Source organism: Mustela nigripes, chromosome 10 (genome assembly GCF_022355385.1).
Source record: "Mustela nigripes isolate SB6536 chromosome 10, MUSNIG.SB6536, whole genome shotgun sequence".
NCBI classification, from domain to species: Eukaryota; Metazoa; Chordata; class Mammalia; order Carnivora; family Mustelidae; genus Mustela; species Mustela nigripes.
The window spans coordinates 47,388,374-47,400,095 of record NC_081566.1 but is presented as its reverse complement, the minus strand read 5'-3'; positions in this window follow the sequence as shown (position 1 = coordinate 47,400,095).

Here is an 11,722-nt window from a genome sequence, read left to right as displayed (position 1 = left end):
ATCAATTCATTGTAGGCCCAGAGTGTTATCCTCTGGACATCCCCTTTGAATCTTTTCTTTTCTTTTTTTTTTTTCCTTCTAAAGGGTTTACGTGAGGAACTGTGATTCATCGAATATTCTTTCCTAAAAAAAAAAAAAAAAAAAGAACCTCCTCCATGGACAACTTGAAAATTCCCAGTAAGAATAATCTTATTACCATTTTCCTAGTCATTTCTAATGAGGAACCCATGAAAAATGAGAACAACCCTTAAGCTAAGAATCAGTAAGTTTCATTTCATCCCCACCTCATTAGCTCCTGGTGAAGCCTAAAAAATTCCTCCATTTCTAAAAGAAAATAACTTTTTTGCACTTCTAACCTCATAAGAATAGCACAAAGATGAGAAAATCTGTACCAAACTATGAGAAGTCTTTGGGAGAGAAAAGTATTTGTGGGTACAATATTAGGATTATAATGGAATTTATTAGGAATGGCAATATGAAGACATTTAATAACTTACAGTTTTTATAGTAAGGAAAATAAGGAAATATTATTTCCAATGGTGCAAACTCTTCCTTGACATAAATACTTCTTTTATTTCTATAAGAACTCGAGTTAGTGTCAACAAAACAACAGAGCTGGAAAGTAGTTAAGACAGTAAAATAAATTTTATTCAACATATTACAAAAGGAGAAAAGAGTGTAGAATTGGGTGCACCTCTGAATAGAGCATGAGCACTTGGGAATTTATGACCAAGGAGCAGGGTGGGGTGTTAGTGGATGAAAAATTACTAAGAGGAGCACAAAGAGTGGGGGTGGGGTGGATTCTGGTCAAACTAATCTAACAAGATTCTTGCCAAAGATAGGCCAGGGTCATCAGACATCACTGGGGGACCGGTGGAGGATGAGGACCCTGATTAGGTATTAACAATGATCAGATATGGAGGATGGCAGGGTTTTGTCAAAGCATTTTAGCAGGGGTCTTGCTAAAATTGGATTTTTCAAGGAAGTCCACAGATGGGCCTAGGAGAAGGTTCAGGAGCCTGACTAAAACTGGCCAAGCAAAGAATATTTGTCATCAGAAATTCCATTACTGAGGAAATTTTCTGTACTAAGAAATGTAGCTAAAATGACTGATGGGATTATCCCCACTTTTTAGGAATATTTCACTGAAAATGCTATCTCTACTTCACTTCCTCTTTTTAAAATAGTGTCAACTGAAAACAGACATTAACAAAAAATATGATATGATGGTCAAAAATATGAGAGTACTGAACATGGGATGAGTTGAAGTTAATGCAATTTTTCTTGAAAACCACACTTTGAGTGTTCATCAAAATCATGACGTGAGCTGGTATCCAAGGCAAAAATGTGGACACAGCAAGATAGATGGCATACTGGGGAAGACCCTGTGTCTGAGGATTGCCTGAAGGGTGCAGAGTTACTGGCTTACTGAGTAAGTTACATTGGATGAACTTTACCCTCCAGTCAGCATGTAAAATGATTTTAATATTTCAAGGTGGCTTCTCACAGATGTAGGTGTTTATGGTTTATGGTTGCCAGGCTCTATCTAAGATCAAAGAGATTTTCATTAATATTTTACATGATGATATTCATAATCTCTGCGTACTGTCTTCATGAAACAATTACGCACTGATAGAGGACATGCCGATGCTTTGGTACAATTGCGTCTTCCGTTTTTCCTGCAGTCAATGATAGCACTGCAGCCCCCACCGTGGATGGAAAATGTTGACAAATGTTCTGTGCAAGCTCACTTCCATTATCAATCTCCCTGAGTAACAAAAACCACTGTTTTTCATTAAATATAAACTAGTCTTTTGCTGCTAAAGGGGTTTCGTTGCCAAATATTTTTTTTTTTTTTAAAAACTTGAGTAGTTATATGTTTATCCCCAGGAAATGAATAAAGAATAAAATACTTTTGCAAAAGTGTTCAGACAACCTCCTGTTCATTCTTTGGCAGAAGTGCTCAGCTTCTATTTCCCGGCTATGGTTCCTATACAACTAACTTTCTAGTTTCCGTATTTCCCGATGACTTCACTAATGGAATTTTTTTCTCCCAGTTCTGATAAAGGCTAGAGCAGGACACAAATGACCGGTCCAAAAGACACAAGTTATAGGGAAAAAAAAAAGTCATCAAATACTTTTCCTCTTACTGCATAAAACCAGAGGAATGTGACTGTCTCAAGACGTGGGGTAGGTACCATTACTTCTGAAAAGGTGTAGGAAAATGACAGATAAGTTATCACTCATTAATTTTCAGATTTAACCATGCCTTGGATATGAACTATCTTCACTACCATATGTTTCACACATTATTAGATAAAATTATGACAGATACTGAAAATATAAATCAAAATGTCATCCCATTCTATTTTAATGCAACAATTAATGAATATTTTGTTAAAAAGTGAAAAATGTGGGAGTCATCTGGGTGGCTCAGTCAGTTAAGTGTCTTGGTTTGGGCTCAGGTCATGATCTCAGGCCTCTGAGATTGAGCCCTGTATCAGACTCCACGCTCAATGAGAAGTTTGCTTGAAGCTTCTCTCCCTCTGCCCCTTGCCCCACTCTTGCATTTGCTGTCTCTCTCTCAAATAAATAAATAAATCTTTTTTTTTTTTTAATGAAAAATCTGGGAAGACAAATGTTAAACTGGAAGGGATAAATGGACATAAACATACATCTGAATCATAAGCCAGAGCTACTTAAGCAAACCAATAACGAATGTGGAAAAATATCAAAGAACTAGTATCAGCTTGTAAGTGGGCAATTAGTACTCTAATTTCACTTTTTTCTTTTTTTTAATAACACGCTTCATTTTTTAGAGCAGTTTTAGGTTCATAGAAACAGGTAGAGATTTCCCATATACCACTTGAGCCTACACAGGCACAGCCTCCCCCATTATCAGCATCCCTCACCAGAGTGGTATATTTGTTACAATTGATGAACCTATGTTGACATATGATAATCATCCAAAATCCATAGCTGACATTACAATTCACTCTTGGTGTTATCCAGTCTATAGGTTTGGACAAATGAATAATGATAAACATCCACCATTATAGCATCACACAAAGTAGTTTCATTTCCCTAAAAATCCTCTATAGTTTACGTATTCATGTCTTCAGTCCCACTAACCTCTGGCAGCCATTGATCTTTTTACTGTCTCCATATTTTTGCCTTTTCCAGAATGTCATACAATTGGAATCATGTAGTATATAGTCTTTTCAGATCGGCTTCTTTCACTTAGCAACATTCACTTAAGTTTCCTCTGCCCTTTTATGTTTTGATAGCTCACTTCTTCCAGCACTGAACAATATTCCATGTCTGGGTATATCACAGTTTAGTTTTACTTTTTAAAATACTTTATCTTTCAAAAAAAGTACTAAGACATTTCAAATATATAGAAAATATTGAATTACAATGGACATGTGTTTATCATCCCAATCTAAAAATGTTAATTTTTTATATTTATAAGAGACAATTTTTATTAATAAATAATGTATTATTTGTCTCAGGGGTACAGGTCTGTGATTCATCTGTCTTACACACTTCACAGCGCTCACCATGGCACATACCCTCCCCAATGTCCATCACCCAACCACTCCATCCCTCCAAATCTCCTCCCTTCCAGCAACCTCAGTTTGTTTCCTGAGATTAAGAATCTCTTATGGTTTTATACAAAGTCTAAGAATACAAAATATTTACATTTCTTCATCCCAGATGAAATAATTATACCATAGCTCCTCTATCAGTTAGCTCTTCTACAGAGACCTGAGGAAAAGCTGAGGTTTCAACAGATCTAGGCTGGATGCCAGTGTTTATCTCTGTAGATCTCAAATGAATGTGAGTTATTTGGGGGATGGCTGAGTTATTTGGGGGACAGTGAGTTATTTGGGGGGCAGCTGGCTTAACTGGGTTCTGTTGGTTCTGTTCCCTGCGTATCCCATTAAGACTAGCAGCTAGTTTAGGCATGTTCTTTAGCAAAGCAGAGGTACAAGAAAGCAAGGAGAGATACACAAGCCTCTTGAGGCCTAGGCTTAGAACCATCATATCTTCACTTCTACCACATACTTTTGACCAAAGCAAGATACATGGCCAAATCCAAAGTCAAGAAGGGGGAAAGTGAAACCCATACAGAATGAGAGGACATTAGAAGTTAAAAGTCAAAGAGGATGTACCTATTGAGTGGTGAAACTCAGTACCAAAAATTCAGTCAATCTCAACACCCATCCATGTCTTTTTACTATATCCATAAAGAATGAATTAGTGATTTGGGTACTTATAATTTTAAAAAATTTTAAAAGTTTTATTTATTTATTTGAGAGAGAGAGAGAAAGAGAGCACAAGCAGGGGAAGGGTCAGAGGGAGAAGGAAAAGCAGACTTTCTGCTGAGCAGGGAGCCCAACATGGGGTTTGATCCCAGAACCCTGAGATCATGACCTGAGCCAAAGGGAGAGGCTTAACTCACTGAGCCACCTTGGTAACTCATGATTTTTAAATTTTATATTAGGGTGAGATAACTTTTTACTTAACCTTGTATAATTTACCGCTGTTAACCATTCTGTTTGCAGTGATTATCTATACTGATTAATAAATGTAGATGATTTATTTTTACTACTGAAAAATTTCCATTATGTAAATAAATATATTGTAATTTATGTATTCTTCTATTGATAAACATGTAAATTGTTTCTAATTTTACAATAGAACTCTTGCATATATCCCGTCATTATAAAGTATGAGAACTTCTCTAGAAGGTATCTAAAATATCTGAATCTTAGGGTAAATGCTTCTCTTACATTCAAGATCACTGAGTTCTATAAAAATATAATGTGATCCTCAGATGTAATTTAAAATATTCTAGTTCTCATGTTTATTTTTATTTTTTTTTAAAGATTTTATTTATTTATTAGACAGAGAGAGAAATCACAAGCAGGCAGAGAGAGAGAAGGGGGAAGCAGGCTCCCTGCTGAGCAGAGAGCCCGACGCGGTACTCGATCCCAGGACTCTGAGATCGTGACCTGAGCCGAAGGCAGCGGCTTAACCCACTGAGCCACCCATGCGCCCTAGTTCTCATGTTTAAAAAGTAAAAAGAAATAATATTAATACTACAGTTTATTTAATTCAAACATATTTAATGTTTCATTTAATACAAAATTTTATCATCTCAAATATAACCAATATAAAAATCATTAATATATATAACACTTTTTTTACTAACTCTTTGAAATCCAGTATGTATTTTATACTTATAGTTCAGCTTAGCCACATGCTCAAAAGCCACATGTGGCTAGTAGCTACTCCATGGCACAGTGAAGTCCTAGATATTAGCAAATTATTTGCCCAAGTGTTGGTACTAATGTATGATAGTTTCAATTATTGTACATCCTTACCAATGGTTGGTATTATCGAATATTTTCAATTTTTTTCTATCTGAAGGCTAAGCATGAAAAGGATATTAGTGGAAAACTGGGGAAATCTGATTTAAAGTCTGTATTTTTACTATAGTATTGTACCGATGTTAATTTCTTTGGATTTTTTCACATATGTTTGTTTAAGTAGGCTCCATGTGGAGCTTAATGTGGGGCTTTAACTCACAACCCTGGGATGAAGACCTGAACTAAGATCAAGAGTCAGATGTTTAAACCAAATGAGCCACCCAGTCGCACCTTTTAGTTTTACTAATTGTAAAGTGGTTATATAAAAATGTTAAAACTAAGGAAAGTAGGTGAAAATTATACATGAACTCTGCACTATCTTTCCACGTCTTCTATAAGTCTAAAGATTATATCAAAATGGAAAGTCTTTTAAAATCATCCCTTTGAGAAGTCAGTCAAAGAAAGACAAAAATTGTATGGTTTCACTCACATGTGAAATTTAAGAAACAAAATAAATGGGAAGAGGTAAAAAAGAGAGAGAGAGAGAAGCAAACCATAAGAGACTTCTACCTATAGAGAAGAAACAGGATTGATGGAGAGAGGTGGGTGGGGGATGGGCTAAATGAGTGATGGGTTTTAAGGAGGGCGCTTGTGATGAGCACTGGGCATCATATGTAAGTGATGAATCACTAAATTCTACTCCTGAAACCAGTATTATACTACATGTTAACTCACTAAAATTTAAATAAAAATTTGAAACAAAAAAATAAATAAATAAAGTCATCCCTCATTGAACTTGAATTTCATTTTTTTTTGCAGATCATCAGATATATCACTTAATAAAGCCTTCCAAAGTTTTTGATATGCTAATTCAAAGCATGTTTGTTTAACTACAGTAGCAGATGAAAGAGGTTATGATGCCACCAGCAGTTAACCCCATCTATAATGAGGACCATCTCCTGTCAGTGAACAGCAGAGGTAACGTCAAAAAGGAAGTAAGTAACCTCTGGGAACTGAACTTGATACCTCTATTGTAAGTTCTTCACCTTTTCAATGTCATTTCACTTTTTCATACTTCTCTAATAACACTGATTTTATCCTGCACTGTGTTAAACGTAAGTGTGCACTTAGCATGCACCTTCTCTACTGGGTACAAAACAACTCTGCAATCCTTTCAATAGTGTGCATTATGCACTAATTAAACGTCTTAAATTGAGTAGATGATGCTAGTAACATTTCAACCCTTAAAGATTTTTGAGAGAAGTTCAAATAACACTCTTCCTTTACCTTGAGTTTATCCTTTACCATAAAATGTTGTCTTTCCCCCACAGTATTCCTTGGAAGTCTTTGCTTCTAGTAACCAAAATAGCTTCTAGTAACCACACTCTTTGGGTTTTGACCAAAAAGGAAAAAAAAAGTAAATAAAGTAAAAAGCTTCAAATCTGCTCGTGCTGCTGCCCTACTTACAGTTACTTAGAAACTTTGAGCTAGCTGAAGGCAGCTCTGAGGACATGAGGAGGACATTCTGTCAGGAAGTTGTGGTTTTATTTTTGTCTTGAGCTCTCTGGGCATAAATCCCCACATCTGTGCCACTTTCAGACCTGAGCTTCACCAACAGTGCGCATAGAGCTCCCTTTCCCTCATGCTTTACAAAATTCCTCTAGCCAGTCTTTAAACGGCACTTACAATTCACCAGACTTGGCTTCCACTTAACAAATACTCAGTTTGAATTCACTTTATTTATTTTTTTAAGATTTTTATTTTTTTATTTTTTTTAAGATTTTATTTATTTACTTGACAGAGATCGCAATTAGTCAGAGACGCAGGCAGAGAGAGAGGAGGGGAATCAGGCTCCCTGTCAAGCAGAGAACCCCATGCGGGGCTCGATCCCAGGACCCTGGGATCATGACCTGAGCCGAAGGCAGAGGCTTTAGCCCACTGAGCCACCCAGGCACCCCTTGAATTCACTTTAATACTGAAGAGCCAAACAAGTCACCTTTTTATTTATTTATTTATTTATTTATTTTAAATTTTTTATTTTTTATAAACATATATTTTTATCCCCAGGGGTACAGGTCTGTGAATCACCAGGTTTACACACTTCACAGCACTCACCAAAGCAGATACCCTCCCCAATGTCCATAATCCCACCCCCTTCTCCCAAACCCCCTCCCCCCAGCAACCCTCAGTTTGTTTTCTGAGATTAAGAGTCACAAGTCACCTTTTAAGACAAGCTTCGAAAGTCCAAAATTTGGAGACTGTTCAAATTAAGTATTACGTGGGGCTTCTATGGCTCAGAAGTAATCAACTTGCTCTAAAGTATCTTCCCTTTACCCATCACAGCAACCAACTGAGATACCCAAGAATAAATGTTTCATTGTGAAACTACTGAAGAGATCCACTGAAAAGAGCCCAGTGAAGACTGCTGGAAAGGGTATCCAGAAAGAGATGACGGGGGATTCCACATGAATCTGCATTAATGCATAACTGCATCTATGACTTATGTTGGATTTTTCAGTTTGAATTTCAAGATTAAGTGTTCAGTAGCATTTCCTCCCCAACTAGAAGACATAACCCCCAAGCATTAACTCACACACTAGAATATCTGTCTGAAGATGCAGCTTTATTTTCAAGACTTGTGTATACACTGGTTTGAGCTACCTACTTCAGCTTTCAGAAAAGGTTGACTTTGAAGCTCCAACTCTGAACAAAAAGTGTTCAGAGGTAGGTAAAATAGCAAGAATCTTTCTCGATCGATGCGGCCTATGACTAATTGTGGTCACCAGTTTTCACACTGGCATTTTCCGAAGTTTTGGAGCCATTTATTTAGTCAGAGATAGAATGTTCTAGGTTGCCATCATCCCGGAAGGGAACTTGACAAACTGTCAACAGGAACAGTTCCCTCATATCAGATGTCGCGGAGGAAGTTCAATGGTGAGACTGAGGAGGACTGACCTCAGAGGACAGATCAGTGCATTGACTATGTGCATATCCTCATACGTGCAGTTTTGAAGTTGACTGCAGGGAAATTTAACCTCTGTTTGCGGGACAGGAAGGTCAGGGGAGTCAGGGGAGTGCTCCAGAATAACCCACCTCCACTTCTCTCCCAAGGTTTTCTTGGCTGACTCAAAACTAAGGCTTTGCCAAGGACATAGGGTATAGGTTTTAAACAGTTAAGGGAAATAAATGCCTTGGAGAGATTTTATTTAGTACTTATTTATAACCATAGTAGCAATCAGTCCCTCTCGAGGGCACCCTTTTAGCTAAGAGGCTATTCTGGATTCTCGCTGCTAAGAGGCTAAAAGGTCTTCATCCATCAGTCTTAGTCAACGATATGACTCAGGGGCAGATGCTCTTGCAGTTTTTCTCTTAAGAGTAGTAGGTCATATAAAAATAATTCCAGTTGTGGAGATTATTGCTACCTCTAACCATCAATTTGTTGAAACTTCCACACCAACTAAATTATTGTACTTTTAAAACTAACACAACTTAGAGTGGATACTCTATGGAGAATGAAGGCAGAGGCCCTGGGTGTGTCCTTGCACTCTGAGTGGAGTCAAGGAAAGGTAGAATGGACAGTCATTAGGTGTCAAATCAGACACTAAGGATTATGAATTCTACCCCTAAAATTTGCTAATTTTGTAAACTCAGGCTCATTACTTAACCTTCCAAAGCTATAGTTGCCCATTTGTCAGATGGTGATTAAGTTATTTCTTCTTCCCACAGTCATTGTGAGGATTGGCAAATATACAGAAAACACAGCACATAGTGAGCTCTAAATGTATGTGCATATATATATATGTATATACATATATATGTCTTTAAGCAGGTTTTTTAAAAATTTCTGAGATTAGATTTTCCACTGTAAAATGTAAGAACAATAATATTTGTCTCATAGAATTGTAGCAAAGATGAACTGACTTATGTGCAGGAAAAATGGTGTTTATGCTTAAGAGATGTATGTCTGTTGTTACATTTTTAAACCAGTGTGCTTTTCTAGTAAAGATCCTTTTAAATTCTTTAAGAGAAGCATAATATATCCAAAGTGAAATGCTAAGTAAATTATCTTAAAGTGTTTCTTGAGTTACATATAAAAAGTGACACATGAGAAAACATACAGAACATTCCGATACATGTCTCTACATGTAAGTGTTAATGATAAATATAAGAACATTGATTACCCCAGCAAAGATGCTTGAGAATTAGATTGGATACGGATATGTTCTCATCAGTTTGCTTTAAGTATATCACGTGAAAAATAATCAACCACTGATTCCTGGAAATGGCCACATTAGTATGAACCTAGTATGCAGGGCATTCTGCATAGCAATTGTATATCTGTCTCATATCTTTTCTCATATCTTTTTTTTTTTTTTGAACCTATTTCCTGAGCTGCAAAGAAACTGACACAGGATGCTTATGAAATGAGATTTAATTTTTCAGTCCCGTTATGTTACAGCTGAACATCAGAAAGCCCCTAGACTTCACAGAACTAAATTTTAATATTTTTCTAATGGAAACCCCCATGGTTTGTAGAGTTCTCATAAACTACCCAGGAATCGTATTATTAAAGTTGTTCTCATACTTCTTCCCTAGCTTATTGCCATCAAAGTATTTTTTCACATTTTCATTTTGGCAAAAATGATGTCCTACTAAGTGATCGTGAAACACTACTTTAAAAAACAATACACTCTCTAAAGAACCCTCACACTAAAATTTAAAAAACACACTCCAAGTCATTCTATAATAGATGAATTTAAAACCCTAAACTAGAATGCTATTTGTCAAGGGTGTGCAATGAGGCATGCAACTCACAAGCCAAGTCTTAAAATCTCCTAAGGTGATATATTATCATTCTAACTTTTAACTGAAAGAGCTAAAGTTTCTGAATCATACTTGAAAATTAGGTAAAGATCTTAACATGCCATAAAAAAAAAAAAAACTACCGTCTACATACATGTGAACATGCAAGGAGAAATGCCTAGGAAAAGAAAACAGTTGGCGAAGCTGATGGAGGTGGGGAAGCCACGGAGGGTAAGTTGCCAGGAGAGAGTCTTGATTACGAGCTTTGCACTTTACACATCTGAGACAAGCCCCAAACCAAGCTCCAAAGATAAGACAAACCCCAAACCAGATTCCAGCTTGGGAAAGAAACAGATGCAGAAAAGGAGCTACAGGATACCTCTCAGGACTACCCAAGTAAGAGTATCCTATCCAGTTGACCTGGATAGGAAAGTTTATCTCTATGTGATGCTGAGAACGTGTTCCAAGTGTACTACACTTATCCACAGTGATACCTTGAAGGGCTGAAATGCTAATCACACAAAGCAGTGATTTTGAGAAGCAGCTAAGAACAATGAACCAAACATGAACTTTTTTTTTAGAGATTTATTTATTTATTTGAGAAAGTGTGGGGGAGGGACAGACAGAAAGAATCTTCAAGCAAATTCCTTGCTGAGTGCAGAGCCTGATGGAGGGCTGGATCTCACGACCCTGAGATCATGACTTGAGCTTACACCAAGTATCTGACACTTAACCAACTGAGCTACTAGGTGCTCCAAGAACAAGCGTGAACTCTGAAGTCAGACTTCAGTGTATTCCAAGCTTTGACACATCTAGTTAGAAAAAATCAATCTCTTTGAAACTCAGTTGTCTAATTTATTAAATGGGGATAATGACATTTGTCTCAAGGCATAATAATAAAAATTAGATCATGTAATCAAAAAAGTTAATCATGTAATTAGATCATGTAATCGAAAAAGGAGATCATGTAATCAAAAAAGTAATCAAAAAAGTTACCTCTTATCTAGCGTTATTCATTATTACCTTGAAGAATAGTATAAGATTACTTCTATACCAACTCTGAAGGAAAATGTTGACGTGAGTATTGCCTCAGGTAATTTTTTTTTTAAGATTTTGTTTATTTATTTGAGAGAGAGAGAGCATGCACAAGCCTGGGAAGCAGCAAAGGAAGGGAGAACCAGACTCCCTGCTGAGCAGAGAGCCTGATGCAGGGTTCGATCTCAGGACCCTGGGATCATGTCCTGAGCTGAAGGCAGATGCTTAACCCACTGAGCCACCCAGATGTCCCTCAGGTAATATTTCTTTGGAGTAACTGGTGTATATAACAAATGAGACAATTGTCACAGAGAGTTGGGCCAGAGAGAGTACGGCATGACATCCTCTGTTCATCGGCCTGCTCTACTTCACTTTACTTCCCTGAGTTTATCCTCTCCAGATCACAACACGAAATCAAGTGTCTTGAATGTGAGACGTATTTTCAGATTCCTGTACTACAGCTAAGTTTCTTTTATTGGCCAAACTATTGCAAATACAATGTGTTACTC